Here is a 14,381-nt window from a genome sequence, read left to right as displayed (position 1 = left end):
CCTGTGGAACTCCACTGGGAGAGTAATCTTGGAGTCCTGTGACGGGTTTCCTCCAGACTTTGCCTCACGTACCTTCTCTTTTTGCTGATTTCACTTTGTGTCCTTTCGCGGTAATAAACTGTAACTGTGAGACTAACCAAACAAACAAATAAAAACAGTACGTCCCCGGCTGATAATTAGAGATGAGATTAAAATCAATCTTTTATTTGATGAGAATTAACCTACCAGAATCTAAATCAGTTGTTCCTGGGTACCAAAAAAAGTAACCAGAGGAATGTGAAAATCCATTCATTTATTTTTGCAACGAACAGCTCTTGATGTCTAAGGCCCTTTGCAAGTTGTTTTCAAGGGATGGAGAGACCAGATAGAGAGTTCTCCAGGGATGACAGAGATTGTTTGGTTATTTCATTTCTGCCTCAGGGTTTTCCCCCCATTTTTCTCTTTAATATGATCATGTTGACTATAAGAAAAAAATTGACTAGATGCCTGTTTACACGTGGCAAGTAGGCATTGTGCACAGGTCTTTGCCTTCCAGGAATTCAGAAATTAAGCTGGTCTAAAGCTTTATTTGTTGCCAAAAGCTCTGATTCTGACCCAAACTCAAAACCCACTGCTGTTGAGTCTGACTCATTGTGACCCTATAGGACAGAGTAGAACTGATCCATAGGGTTTCCAAGGCTGTAAATCTTTACAGAAGCTGACTGCCATGCCTTCCTCCCATGGAACAGATAGTGGGTTCGAACTGCTAATCTTTTGGTTAACAGCTGATTGTTTTAACCATTGCACCGCCAGGGCTCCTGGTTCTGACGCAAAGCCTACAAATTGATTTTCTTCAGCGCAGTAACCGTGGTTGGCTGCAGAGTAGGTTTTATGTCAAAATGAATAGATGCCGAGTCTTTGGTCATCTGTTCTCTCTGCTGCAGAAGAAGGTATTTACATTCTGTGTTAGAATCCGTTTCCATTAGGAACATATATACCACTTACCATCCTTATCAAGGGTTAAAGTGAAACCTATGTAGAAGATGTTGGTTTTTTTTGGAGATTTCTCTGAAGGAAGATAAGGAAAGGTGAAACCTTCTCAAGTGAAATGAGGAAATAAACGTGGATTCCCAGACTCAGGATGCAGTCTGGTCTATCTCAGTGGCTCCTCCACACCAGCTGGCCTCCTGCGGGGAAGGCAGAAGGAATTCCCAGGCATCCTCCCTGAGCTTACGGTCTAATGGGGAACAGGGGCATGGGGACAGACGTTAAAGAAATACAAACAAATGCACAACAATGCAGTTCTCCCCAGTCCAAGGCAAAATCAGAAAAATAAGCTCAAGATAGTGAGTTTAAATTCCTTACTTGGCAAAATAAAAAGTCGGCAACCTATGGCCGTCCCTGAAGCTATTTTTGAAATTTTATTGTAGTGTGAAATCCTCATCTGGGAGCCTCTTTGACTTGGGTTCCCCTCTCTATCCTCCTTATTGGCCCCTGCTACTGTTGACTGGTGGTCCCCACCCTGTGGCCTTTCCTTGTGTTAAAAAGGAGATTAGCAAGTGTAAAGATATAGCAGCAACTGAGACTTTCTTTCTGATTTAATGAGGGAAACAAATCAAACTTTTGCAAAGACAAATAGGCATCTGTCCATAGCACTCTGGGTTAGGAATAAGACCAAGCAGTTGCTGTCGAGTCCATTCCAACTCATGTGTGACCTGATGTGAGTCAGAGTAGAACTGTGCTCCATAGGGTTTTTGGTGGCTGGTATTTTAGAAGTAGGTTGCCAAGCCTTTCTTCCAAGGTACTTCTGGGTGGACTCAAACTGCTAACCTTAGCAGTTGAATGTATTAACTGTTTGTAATGCTCAGAGACTCCAGGTTGAGAATAACTCATTGTCTTCCTGTTGATTCCAACTCACAGAGTAGAACTGCCCCGTAGGGTTTCAAAGGAACGGCTGGTAGATTCAAACTGCTGACCTTTTGGTTAGCAGGGGAGCTCTTAACTACTATGCCACCTGGGCTCCCCAGGTTAAGAATACATACTCCCAAACGTATCTTCTGGTGAAAATCTGGAAAATTGGCCCCTGCAAAGGCAGACTGAGCGCTTATGCTTAATCCGCATGAAGAGAGTTATATTGTGGCAACTGGCCTGCATATTCCCTGCTCCCCTAGATCGGTATATTTATGTGTCCATGTTTATTTTACTCACATTTTAGTGTGTGCATGTGAACTCCCAGAATGGAATTTGGGTGTTAACTGGAAACTGAGTCTCAAAGCCCATAGGTCCACCAGTGGTGGTATCCACGTAGCCCAGGTAAGAACTTTGGGGCTTAGTAGGAGCAATTGAAACTCAGAGCAGGGGTGTCTGAGGAGGAAGAACTATTTTGAAGTTGGTGTCTCTTAAAAGAGAATGACATCCAAGTTGGCCTACTTGATATGAGACCTCACATTGAAGGGGGAAGGGGCTTTTGAACAGGGCACGGTATTGCCCGAAAACCTAATCAGTGGCCTCTGAACTGTTTGACTTTTGACTAACACTCAGACCCTGGCAGAAGATGTGCTTGTTTGTGAGGAGATAAAAGTTCTGACATGAAGTAGTTTAACGTCCTTCAGTATTCGTTTATTCCTGTTGGACGCTGAGGGGACTTAAATGCTTTTTTTTTTTTTTTCCTTTGAATCCTAAATACCAGAGGATATCATTACCTCACATTGATACATATTTTTCTAGGCGAACAAAAAGCAGCAAGAAATTGGCTATAGCAGCTACCGGAAGGCCTAATTACTCACCAGTTAAGGTTTAATAGACTTTCCCTGTGATGACTTTGATCTGTTGAATGGACACCCTCTCTCCTTTAGTGAGCTGGTAGAGAACCGGGCTGTATCATTTCTAGAGTGTTCCATCAGGGACCCTCTAAGGTAAATAGGAAAATACCCTATTGGCTGCTGTTTTGCAGAGTGGTGTGTGTCTGTGTGATAGGCAATTAGGTGCTTGATAAATGCTTCTAAATGGTGATGGCCTATCATTACTGTGGCATTTAACTTTATTTCTTCCATGAATGTAACTGAAGCATTATATTTAGTTACAATAATCTATTGTTATATATGCAGCAGTGGTGGTTCAGGGATAGAAATCTTGCTTTTCATTCAGGAGACCAAGGTTCGATTCCAGATCAACGCACCTCATGCATAGCCACCATCCACTTGTCAGTGGAAGCTTGCGTGTTTTCAGTGGAAGCTTGCATGCTATTCAGCGTGATACCGAACAGGTTTCAGTGAGCTTCCAGACTGAGACAGACTATGAAGAAAGGCCTGGCAACTACTTCCAAAAATCAGCCAGTGAAAACCCTATGTATCACAACAGTCTGACCTGCAACCAATCATGGGAATGGCACAGGAGCAGGCAGTGTTTTATTTCGTTCTGCATGGGGTCATCATGAGTGGGGAGTGGGGGGAGGCTAACAACAACATTGTTATATATACATGTATATTCATGCAATGCATATCCGTATGTAAATATATGTATATCTATGTATGTGCATGTAAGATTCCTTGTTTTCTTAAGATACACCAAAAAAACCCAAACCCATTGCCATCGAGTCGATTCCAACTCATAGGGACCCTATAGGACAGAGTGGAACTGGCCCATACAGTTTCCAAGGAGCGCCTGGTGGATTTGAACTGCCAACCTTTTGGTTAGCAGCCATAACTCTTAATTACCACGCCACCAGGGTTTCCTGTTAAGATATGGGAATACCTAAATTACCAGTTATAACTGGTTCCACTTTTATGTCATTCAGTCTCCACTGTTTTTTGTAGCTGGTCTACCTGGGACACAGAAGCAGCTTCTGGACATATGTGTGCTTAACTGAACAAAAATGTCAACAAGCTGCTATTTATTTTATTAAACAGCTTGAGCAGAGCTGTTCGGTGTGATTGCCAGAAATTGTTAGCTTATCACTGAACTGTCCTGATGGTTCTTATTATTCAGTTTGCATTGCTTACAATAATAATTATTACTACATAAAACAACATGATGCTTTTATTTGTACAGTTCTTTCATTAATAATTTAATTGACTGTTACGTCCAAATGGTTCAGAGGCACATACATCAAGGTGCTTAGAGATGGGCCCTGGGCTCCTTGGGAAATTAGATGTAAGTTATAAGTTTGGGGTGGCAGGCAGATCCTTTGGCCTTGACATGCAATCGGTTGGCCGTACATTTCCCACCCACCCTACCCTTTATGTTTATTCTGAAGCATTTAGTTGATTTGCCATCAGTGACTCCAATCTGGTAGTTTTAGGAACCTGAGAAACGAGATCATGGTATAGTGGTGTAAGTAGTTTAAAGTCAGCTGCTAACTCAAAGCGTGGTGGTTCAGACCTGCCCAGTCAGCGGCTCCACAGAAGAAAGATTTGGCAAACTGTTTCCATAAAGATTACAGCCCAGAAAACCTTATGGAGCAGTTCTACTCTGTAACACATGGGTCTCCACGTGTTGGGGGCCAACTTGATGGCAGCTAACAACAACAACAACATAGATATTTTGGTCACTAAAATGACTAGATTGATACTGATTCATAAGTGCAAAAAATAATGATGGCTAAAACCATAACCAAAGCAAACTCATTGCTGTTGAGTTGATTCTGACTCATAGTGACCCTAGAACCAAAAAAGCAAAAACAAACTAAACCGTTTGCTGTTGAGTCAATTCCAACTCATAATGACCCTATAGAACAGAGTAGAACTGACCCACAGTGTTTCCAAGGCTGTAGTCTTTATGGAAGCTGACTTCCACATCTTTCTTCCGAGGTGCAACTGGTAGGTTCAAACCATTGACCTTCTGGTTAACAGCAAGTGCTTAAACACCGCTCTACCAGGGCTCTGTCTAAAACAATAAACGTCGAAAATGATTGAATCAGCGGCTTTATGTAAATATAGTCAGTTCTGTGGGCCTGTTCTGTACAAATAATAAATATTTTATGGGTCACAGCTTAGTCTACTCTCAGACTGCGTCACAACTGTGTAAGACGTGTTTTCATATATTTTGCTGCAGGAAAACTTAGTTTGTGGATTTTTTAGTGTAAGACAGTACTACACATTTTGTCCCAAATTCATGGTTTAGATAGTCAACGAAATGATGCACTGAAATATGCCTTTGGAGGTGCAAGATAATGGGGTTGAACCTGACTCTGCTGGGTGTCAACCCAGAGTGCCGTTCAAGGAGCTGCCTTGAAAACTCTGGATTCAACAGGGGAAATCAAATGAACAAAGGAATCCCACTTGGTGGATTCTTTTAGCCCAGCCTGAGTTCTGGAAGGATGAACATGTCTGTTGGTCAAGGGTGTCATGGAATAAAACTCCCACATCAGAAATTGAGGTTTATTGAAATCATTGTCTCTTCCTTTACTGACAGTAATGCATTTCAAGCAGGTTTTAATGTCTGGCTCTTGCACCTGGGAACATGTTTGGTGGGGCTCAGGAAAGGAGTCGGAGGTAAATTAACCTCACAGAGACGATGCGGGATTGTCTGAGAGCTGAGCTTTATAATTTACCTTCTGGAAAAAAGCTTGGCTTCTCATAATTAGAAACTGTGTCTACATCTATAATAAACAACTGAGTTTCTGGTGCTGGGAACTCTGTGAGCACACAGTCTATTTTAATACTATTGAATGCTTGACAATTAATTACCAATTTGGAGGAAGGTCACATCCTGGTGACTAAGTTGTACAGATTTATCAGTCAGGAAAGGCTACGCGATGGGGTAACAGACAACTTCAAAAATTCAGTGGCATAAAATAATGGAAGCTTATTTCTTGCTCATTCTTCAATCTGTTGAGGGTTGGTTGGGGCTTCTGCTCCATGTCATCCTTTTCTCATTCCCCGATCAAGGCTAATGGAACATTGTCCATTACCATAGCTGAGGGAAGGGAGAAAATGGCAAACCATGTGGTAGCTCTTGAAGCTGCCCAGGAGTGACACATGTTATCTCCACCACGTTTTATTGGCCAAAGCTAGTCACATGGCTACACCAAGTTCCAGTGGATAGGAAATGTAATACGACTGTGTACCCGAAGGAGGGAGCTAGAATCGTTATAAACAGACTTAATAATGTTGCTTGCTGAAAGTGGAGAGGACTTGAAGGACTTACTGATGAAGATCAAAGACCATTGCCTTCAGTATGGATTATCCCTCAACATAAAGAAAACAAAAATCCTCACAACTGGACCAATAAGCAACACTATGGTAAATGGAGAAAATACTGAAGTTGTCAAGGATTTCATTTTGCTTGGATCCACAATCAATGGCCATGGAAGAAGCAGCAGTCACGAAATCAGATGACGTATTGCATTGGGCAAATCTGCTGGAACAAATTTCTTTAAAGTGTTAAAAAGCAAAGATGTCACTTTAGGGACTAAGGTGTGCCTGATCCAAGCCATGGTGTTTTCAATCACCTCATATGCATGTGAAAGCTGAACAGTGAATAAGGAAGACTGCAGAAGAATTCATGCCTTTGAGTTATGGCGTTGGTGAAGAACATTGAATATACCACGAACTGCCAGAAGAATGAACAAATCTCTCTCGGAAAAAGTACAGCCAGAATGCTCATTAGAAGCGAGGATGGCAAGACTTTGTCTCAAGTACTTTGGACATGTTATCAGGAGAGACCAGTCACTGGAGAAGGACATCATGTTTGATAAAATGGAGGGTTAGTGAAAAAGGGTAAGACGCACAACAAGATGGATTGACATAGTAGCTGCAACAATGGGCTGAAACGTAGCAATTGTGAGGATGGCACAGGACCAGGCAATGTTTTGTTCTGTTGTACATAGGGTCGCTATGAGTTGGAATCAACTAAATGGCACTTAACAACAACAATGATGTCCACAGTATATATCTTCAATATTATAGATAGGACTTTAGAAACCTAGCTCAATTGAAACAAGTAAGTAGAAATGTATGAGAGAATTCTTTACATCCTTCTAAGGAAAATGGAAAACGATCTACTCCCTGATACATGGTTGCCTCATTTCTTCATTGTCTTTTCCAGGGACTGAAACAGGGCTGGCTTGTACCTCTAACCCCCTATAATTTCCATCGCACGCCACACTCACTCATACACACACATATAAGCTACTCCCAACAAACATTCAGGGTGCTTTTTATGAAGGTACAATATCACATCTCCATCTTGGTCAATGAGATGGCCATCTCTCAACTCCTTCTAACAGAAATTCTGAAGTGGCCACAATTCCTTGTTCTCGGTTTCCTGTCCTTGAGTGTTCATCATAGACTGTCCAGTGTTTTAAGTCATCGTTCATATTTCATTTTCATAGTTAGGGATGTGAAGGTTTCTTCTTCTAAGGACAAATTACAGTTGGTTAGGGCACCCATCTCTGCCTTCAGCTGACTGATAGAGAAGTTGCCCCTCACTCGCCAGGGTTCAGTAAGCTCTGGTTTCCTCACTTTTCCCAGCTCACCTATGTTAGCCTGCACCAGGCTGGGGCAGAGCGCCCCAAGGCTGCTTGCTGGCACTCTCCTGCCTGGAGTGCTTGTGTCTGGGAGTTCCATCGGGGCCCTAGTGATGTTCTTCAAGGCTCCGAAAGGAATTTACCTCCACACAGGAGAACCTCACTTAGCTAGCAAATTCAGCTATCTGGAGTGTCAGCCAGAAGTCAGAAAGGAACAGAAAAAGATCTTAGAGGACAAGATACAAAAAAAAAAAAAAAAAACAAACAGTTGCCATCCTATCATCTGATTCATGGTGACCCCATGTGTGTCAAAGTAGAACTGTGTGCCATACGATTTTCAATGGTCGATTTTTTGGAAGTAGGTCTCCACACCTTTCTTCTGAGGTGCCTCTGGGTGGACCTGAACCTCCAGCCTCTTGGTTAGCAGTTGAGCACGTTGATCATTTGTACCACCTAGGAACTCCTTACTCCACTGTAGTCACCTCCAAGTCCACGCACTGAACTTTAAGTAGACCCTTGCTGGTTTTGAGTCCTGAATTTAGCAACCTTCCTGGTTAACTTAATTTTCTGATTCTTTTTATTTTCTAAATGAGAAGACTGGGACACAAAGAGATTAAAAAATTTGTCTTATGTCTCAAAGCTAATGAGCGGTAGAAGAGGTTCCTATGGCTCTAGACTTAGCTTAATCCACGTTTATGATGGTGGCTGTGAGACAAGCAAAAAGCTTAAACTATACTTGTCTTTTTTGTCTGCCATCAAGTCAATTCTGACTCATGGCGACCACACGTGACAGAGTAGAACTGCCCGATAGGGTTTCCTAGGCTGTAATCTTTACAGGAACAGATCTCCAGGTCTCTCTCCTGCGGAACTGCTGGGTAGGTTGGAACCGCCAAACTTTTGGTTAGCAGCCAAGCGCTTAACTGTTGTACCACCACTGCTTCTTAAACTATATTTAATGCTCTTTTTGAAAAGGAAGTAGTAGAGAAATATGTAATAATGGTAGGACAAGCCTCCTCAAACTGGCCCACCCCTTTCTTTTAAGATTTTTTTATTTCTAATGTGTGATAATCCCAATTGGCTGGGAAAATCCAGTGAGCGGAGCCTTTGTTTCCTGATTGTGCCAAGGAAACGAAGAGTCACTGGAGTTTTCTTTGCTGAACACCTAGTTTAGCTGGTGCATATGTAGATGCTTATGAAATATTTTTTTGCATAATCAAGATGAAACCCCGACTCGGTCCGTGTCATGATCAGCTTGGTTCTGGTATGCGTGGGTTGGAGGGATGGCCTCAGGAATATCTCAGACTGGGGGCAGGCCTCACCCTCACCACCAAGGACTGTTGCTTCACAAAGGTAATTTCCTGCATGGAGGTCAGTGGTGACTGGCTCATTGACATTCACCTGTATTTTCCTTTTGTGTTGTGCTTCACGGTTTCAAAGCAGTGTCACGCCCGTAATCTCCTTTGCTTATCACAATTCTGCCTTTTAGGCAAGGCAGGTATCTGGTGTCGTTTCCATGATTCAGATGTAGTGGGGCTTGAAGTGATTGACCCAAGGTCACACTGCAGTGAGCAGCAGAGCCCGGCTTGGGACTTCTAGTGTAGACCATGCTCTCTGTCACTCCCGTACCACCCCCTGAACACCTGTCCTACCCATGTACTTGCGGAGGGCACCCAGAGGATAATCAAAGGAGTTGCTTGCCCCACTCGAAGAACTTTCTATCTCAGTTAAAAAACGTCCACAGAGAGATGCACAGGGAGGAAGGCTATGCGATAATAGAGACAGAGATGGGAGTGATGTGGCTACAAGCCAAGGAATGCCAAGGGTTGCTGGCTAACACCAGTAGCTAGACTGGAGGCTTGAAACATTCTCCTTGAGAGCCTCCAGAAGGAACCAACCCTGCCAACACCTTAATTTCAGACTTCTGGTTTCCTAAGGTGTGAGAAAATAAATTTCTGTTGTCTTAAGCCAAAAAAAAAAAAGGTCCAGATCCACCAAGAAGCAGGAGGAAGAGTAGAAAGGCCTAGTTGCAACATGAACCACTTTGTTCTGAGACAAAAGAGGACTCAAGGTTACGTGAACAAGAGTAAGATCACCTTGGAACCTCAGGCAGTTTGCAAACAAGGCTTTCTTTATCTGCCAGCTGAGGTCAGCAGCCTTCTGGTTGGGAGACACCCCACAGCCCTGCTTCCTGGGTCAAGAGGAGGCTGAGAATTCCCCGTCCGCCAGTGAAAACACAGGCCTTGGGATTGCTGGCCCTGAGACAGGAATTCACCCATGATGTGCAGAGCCTCACCTGCCTACTTGCCCAAGGTGGCTTGGAGAGGGGAAGAGGAGGAGTCTGGGTGCAGGAAGGGGCTGGATGATGACTGTCAGAGTCTCCTTCTGGTACTGTGAGTTCTACATCCTCTGGGTGGTCCCGGACAGACCTGGTCTCAGGCTTGTCTCTGCTGCTGATTAGCTCAGGGTGGGTGTTAAGCCAGTTATAGGAGCCCTGGGTTGTTATTTTTCTCAACCTCACTCATAATTAAAGGGATTCAACTCACAACGATAAGGAACTGCCCTTTGTCACTTGATTTGACTGGCAAATATTAAAAGTCTGATAATATCCAGTTTTGGAGAGGGGTTGGGAATAGGCACCATCACTCAGTTTTGGGGCAGGGGACATTGGTGTAGCGATTCTGGAGGGCATTTCATACTATCTATCAAAATTTATGATGCACATATCCAGCAAGTCCACTGTTAGGATTTGTCTTATAGATTTACTCACCGAAGTGTAAAACACTGGTGAATAAGGGTATCATAATAACAATAGCAAAAAAATCGATCACAAAATCAGCATCTGTCACCACGGGACTGGTGAAATGCACAAGTGTGTATATCCTTGGCAGGCTGGGCCAAGTGTTTAAACAGAATGACGTGGAAGGATGAAATATCTGATACCACTACTAACAGCTGTGTATCACCTGCCGTCTCTATTTCCAGGCACTGTTCTCTTCTGGGAAACCCTGGTGGCGTAGTAACTAAAGAGCTATGGCTGCTAACCAAACAGTCGGCAGTTCGAATCCACCAGGCACTCCTTGGAAATCCTATGGGGCAGTTCTACTCTGTCCTATAGGGTTGTTATGAGTTGGAATCGACACTATGGCAACGGTTTTGGTTACGGGTTTTTATTCTATGAAGTTTACATGTGTTAACTCATGTAATCTTACAACAATCCTATAAGGTAGGCACTATTTTTATCCCCATTTTACAGATGACAAAGTGGAGGTACAGTGAGGTGAAATAACCTGCTCAAGATATCATGTAGCTAGGCGTTAGGGTAGAATAGATGGGTACAAAGTAACTCTTCTGGTCTCAGAACTTTGCTCATTGCCATAAGTGAAGAGTAAATTGTAGGAAAATGGAATCCCATTTATGCAAAGAAAATCGAATCATATATATGCATATATCTGTGTATGTACATACATGCCCATATTTTCATAATTATTTTTGACAGGATGCACAAGAAAAAAGTGGGAGGCTGGGCTTTGAGGCAGGAAAGAAGACAACATTTCACCTTTTATGCCTTCTTGTGCTGTTTTGCCTTTTTTTTAAAACAAGAAATATTTATCTTTTTTTTTTTTTTTTTTTTAATGTTTACACTGGCTAATCTGTTTAGGTGGTAAGACTATATCTGCTTAGGTGGTAAGAGTAGGCACCATTAATTCCCCCCCGCCCCAGTATTTAAAAAGCATCTAGTAAATAAATCTTGCTGTTCAATGAAAAAGTTGGACATAGTTCTCTCCAAGAGGCTCTTCCAGTTTAGAAATGCCCTGATCGCATTTGTTGAGCGTGCCCGAGCCCTGTTTCTTATGAAACCACGTTCCTGTCTACAATGTGCTTAGAGTTTGAGCAGGTGGTGGTGGACGGAGATAAACATATGCAACAGTTAAAGTGCTGGATCCCACTGTTCTCTGATAGAGGTTGGCTTATGTTGCTTTCTTCCCCACTTCCCTCCCAGCCCCAACTTTCTTCCTCAGTGGAGAGTTGTGTCTGAGTCCAGGGTGGGGAGACCTCTGGGAGGAGTCAGTGATATGCTCCTGGGAGGGTGGATGTATTGGCTGCTCACATCCCAGTGATACCTAGGAGGCTGTGCTTGGACCCCGCGTGGCCTCCAGCCTGGACCGGCTCTTTCTGACATCATGGTTATCACTACCAGCAGCAGTGGGAACTGACACTTATTTCGTGCCAGGTGCAGTGTAATCACCTTATGTGTAAGCACCCCAGGTGGTTACTGTTTCAATCTTACTATTTTCCTGTCATTCTGTAGATGAGAACTCAGATGGGCGCCTTTTCCTGTACCTGAGTTTTCAGTGATGAAAGCAGTATGCCAGCCCCCCACCATGCAGTATGCCTCAGGGGACCAGCATGGTGACTGGAACAGTAATGGAGCTGAGAAAACCCCAAAGGGAAGGAACAACCACAAAGGAAGTAGTTAGCATTCTTGGTCACCTGCCCCAAACTGAAAAAAAAAAAACAACACATACACACACACATAAACTATTTGCTGTGGAGCCAATTTCAACCGATAGCAACCCCTATAGGACAGAGCAGGACTGACCCATAGGGTTTCCAAGGCTGTAATCTTTCTGGAAGCAGACATCTCTTTCTCCCGAGGCGGTTCAAACTGCTGACCTTTCAGTTAGCAGCCAAGTGCTTAACCACTGGGCCACCAGGGCTCCTCCGCCGCCCCAAGCCCCCTGTAATTTTCTGTCCTGTGTTAAAATGTTTGCTTTAATTACAGTTACCAGTTGCCGTCCAGTCTGCTCTGACTCATGGCGAGCCATGTGTGTCAGAGTGCCACTGCGCTCCATAGGATTTTCAGTAGCTGATTTTTCAGAAGGAGATCACCAGGCTTTTCCCTAAAGCACCTGTAGGTGGATTTGAACCTCCAACTTTTTAGTCAGTAGCCGAGCACTTTATCATTTGCACCACCCAGGGACTCCTTGCTTTAATCAAGAGAGGCTGTTCATACGTCCATTACAGCACTTACCCACTGCTGTCAAGTTGATTCTGACTCACAGTGACCTTATAGGACAGAGTAGAACCGCCCCATAGAGTTTCCAAGGAGTGGCTGGTGGATTTGAGCCGCTGACCTTTTGTTTAGCAGTGGACCTCTTAACTTCTGTGCCACCAGGGCTCCCTGTAGCACTTACCTTGTATTGTAACTGCTGTTACCACTTTGTCCTTTACTAGGCTGTGGGTTCGTGGTGGACAAGGTCTTGATTCATCTCTCTTACCCACGTGCCTAGAGACTCCAACTCATAGCAACCTTGTGTGTGTCAGAGTAGAGCTGTGCTCCACAAGATTTTCAATGGCTGATTTTTTAAAAGTAGATTACCAGGACTTTCTGACGCCAAGAATGTTTCTAACGTGGCTAGGTTTAGTCCTTGTGGGCAAAACAGTTGTCTGAGCACTCAAGAAGCACTGGGAAGCAACTGGGCCAAACAATATATCCCCTTCACTTGCCATCAATTGGAAGAGGGATGAAAAAGAAGAGAAATAAGTGGAATTCTTTTTATCTCACAAGAGTCATATTTGGTAGCAAAATGGCGCCCCTGGGAGGGGTGAGCATATTGGCTACTCACATCTCAGTTTGCTTTAAGCAGATTAATTTGTATGTCTTACTGAACTGAGTTATGACTTAGGAGAGGGCAGATATTAAAGCAAAAGAGATGAAAGGAAAATTCTGTGCAAGTGATGGGCTGACCAGTGGCGGTCAGAGTTCCTGGAGGCTGGAGCACTGGGGGTGCTCCGTGGAGGGGCAGACCTTGGTTTGCTTGTTGACTTCTCCCTGCCTATATGTTCAGTGGGATTCATACTGTGAATCCTGGGGGGCAGCTGGTAGAAACTCTTTTTTGTTTTGGTATAGAACTTGTAAAAGTGAATAAAGCAAATGAGATGGGAATGTGGATGATGCCAGGATTCTATCTGATTAATCAGCCTGTAGAAATGAACGTTGTCCACATAAACCTGAAAACAAGAATAAGCACTTGCAATTCATATTACAATCCGATCTAGAGCGGTGTCCTAAACCTGCAGCATCTAGATAACTCCAGAGTTGAGACTAAAAGTGGAAATTTCCAAGTGCGTCTTCCACGTCAGGCAATCCGTAACAAATTTTCACCAACTGAAGAGAATGTAATGTGGCCTCTGGCACCTGAAATAACAAAGAGCTCAGATGGCAGGTGCTCGATCACTCTTCACATTCTTTGCAAAGCCGCAACCTGTGACTTTGAGGCAGCCCCTTTTGTACTTGGTCAGAGCTACAAGACGTACCATGTGGCCATCTTGAAAACTTCCATCCAGATATTACCGACCAAATCCAGTTGCTGTTGAGTAGATTTCAACTCATGGCGATCCCATGTATGTCAGAGTAGAACTGTGCTCCATAAGGTTTTCAGTGGCTGACTTTTTTGTAAGTAGATTGCCAGGCCTTTTTTCCAAGGCACCTCTGAGTGGACTCGAACCTCCAACCTTTTCTGTTAGCAGCCAAGCATATTAACCATTTGCACTACCTAAGCCCATTTCCACATCAGAGACTAAGTTAAAAAAGCTTTCTCAGTAAAAATTTATGAGAATGAGGAATCACTCAGAAGTTTTCCAGGAGTTGCTGGAAAAGCAGTTTGGCATTATGGGTGTACATGGCACCCAGATCGCTCTGCAGCATGCTGTGGAGGATGGGAGCCCTTGGCCATGATTTTGAGGAAAGCCGTCTGCAAGAAGGGTAGGCACCTGAGTTGCCCTCTACACTCTGAGTTAGCTTAGGGCCTCCCCAGGTCTAGGAAATGGGGCAGACCTGGGAAACCTCAAGAAGATGAAGGCATCCCATAGCCCCTCTCATATATGATGCCACACTCTTCTTTTGTGTCCACATTTGCCACTCAGCTGATGG

The 14,381-nt window shown here is 43.7% G+C and overlaps 1 protein-coding gene across 9 annotated transcripts in view; it reads left to right on the top strand.

Moving 5' to 3' along the window:
* FOXN3 (forkhead box N3) overlaps positions 1–14,381 on the top strand; it is a 460,304-nt gene that overhangs the window by 138,347 nt on the left and 307,576 nt on the right. The gene's annotated exons all lie outside the window — the stretch shown is intronic.

This window comes from Loxodonta africana, chromosome 10 (assembly GCF_030014295.1).
Source record: "Loxodonta africana isolate mLoxAfr1 chromosome 10, mLoxAfr1.hap2, whole genome shotgun sequence".
Taxonomy (NCBI): Eukaryota; Metazoa; Chordata; class Mammalia; order Proboscidea; family Elephantidae; genus Loxodonta; species Loxodonta africana.
The sequence above is the reverse complement of the archived record's forward strand: the minus strand, read 5'-3'. Positions and strand labels throughout refer to the sequence as shown.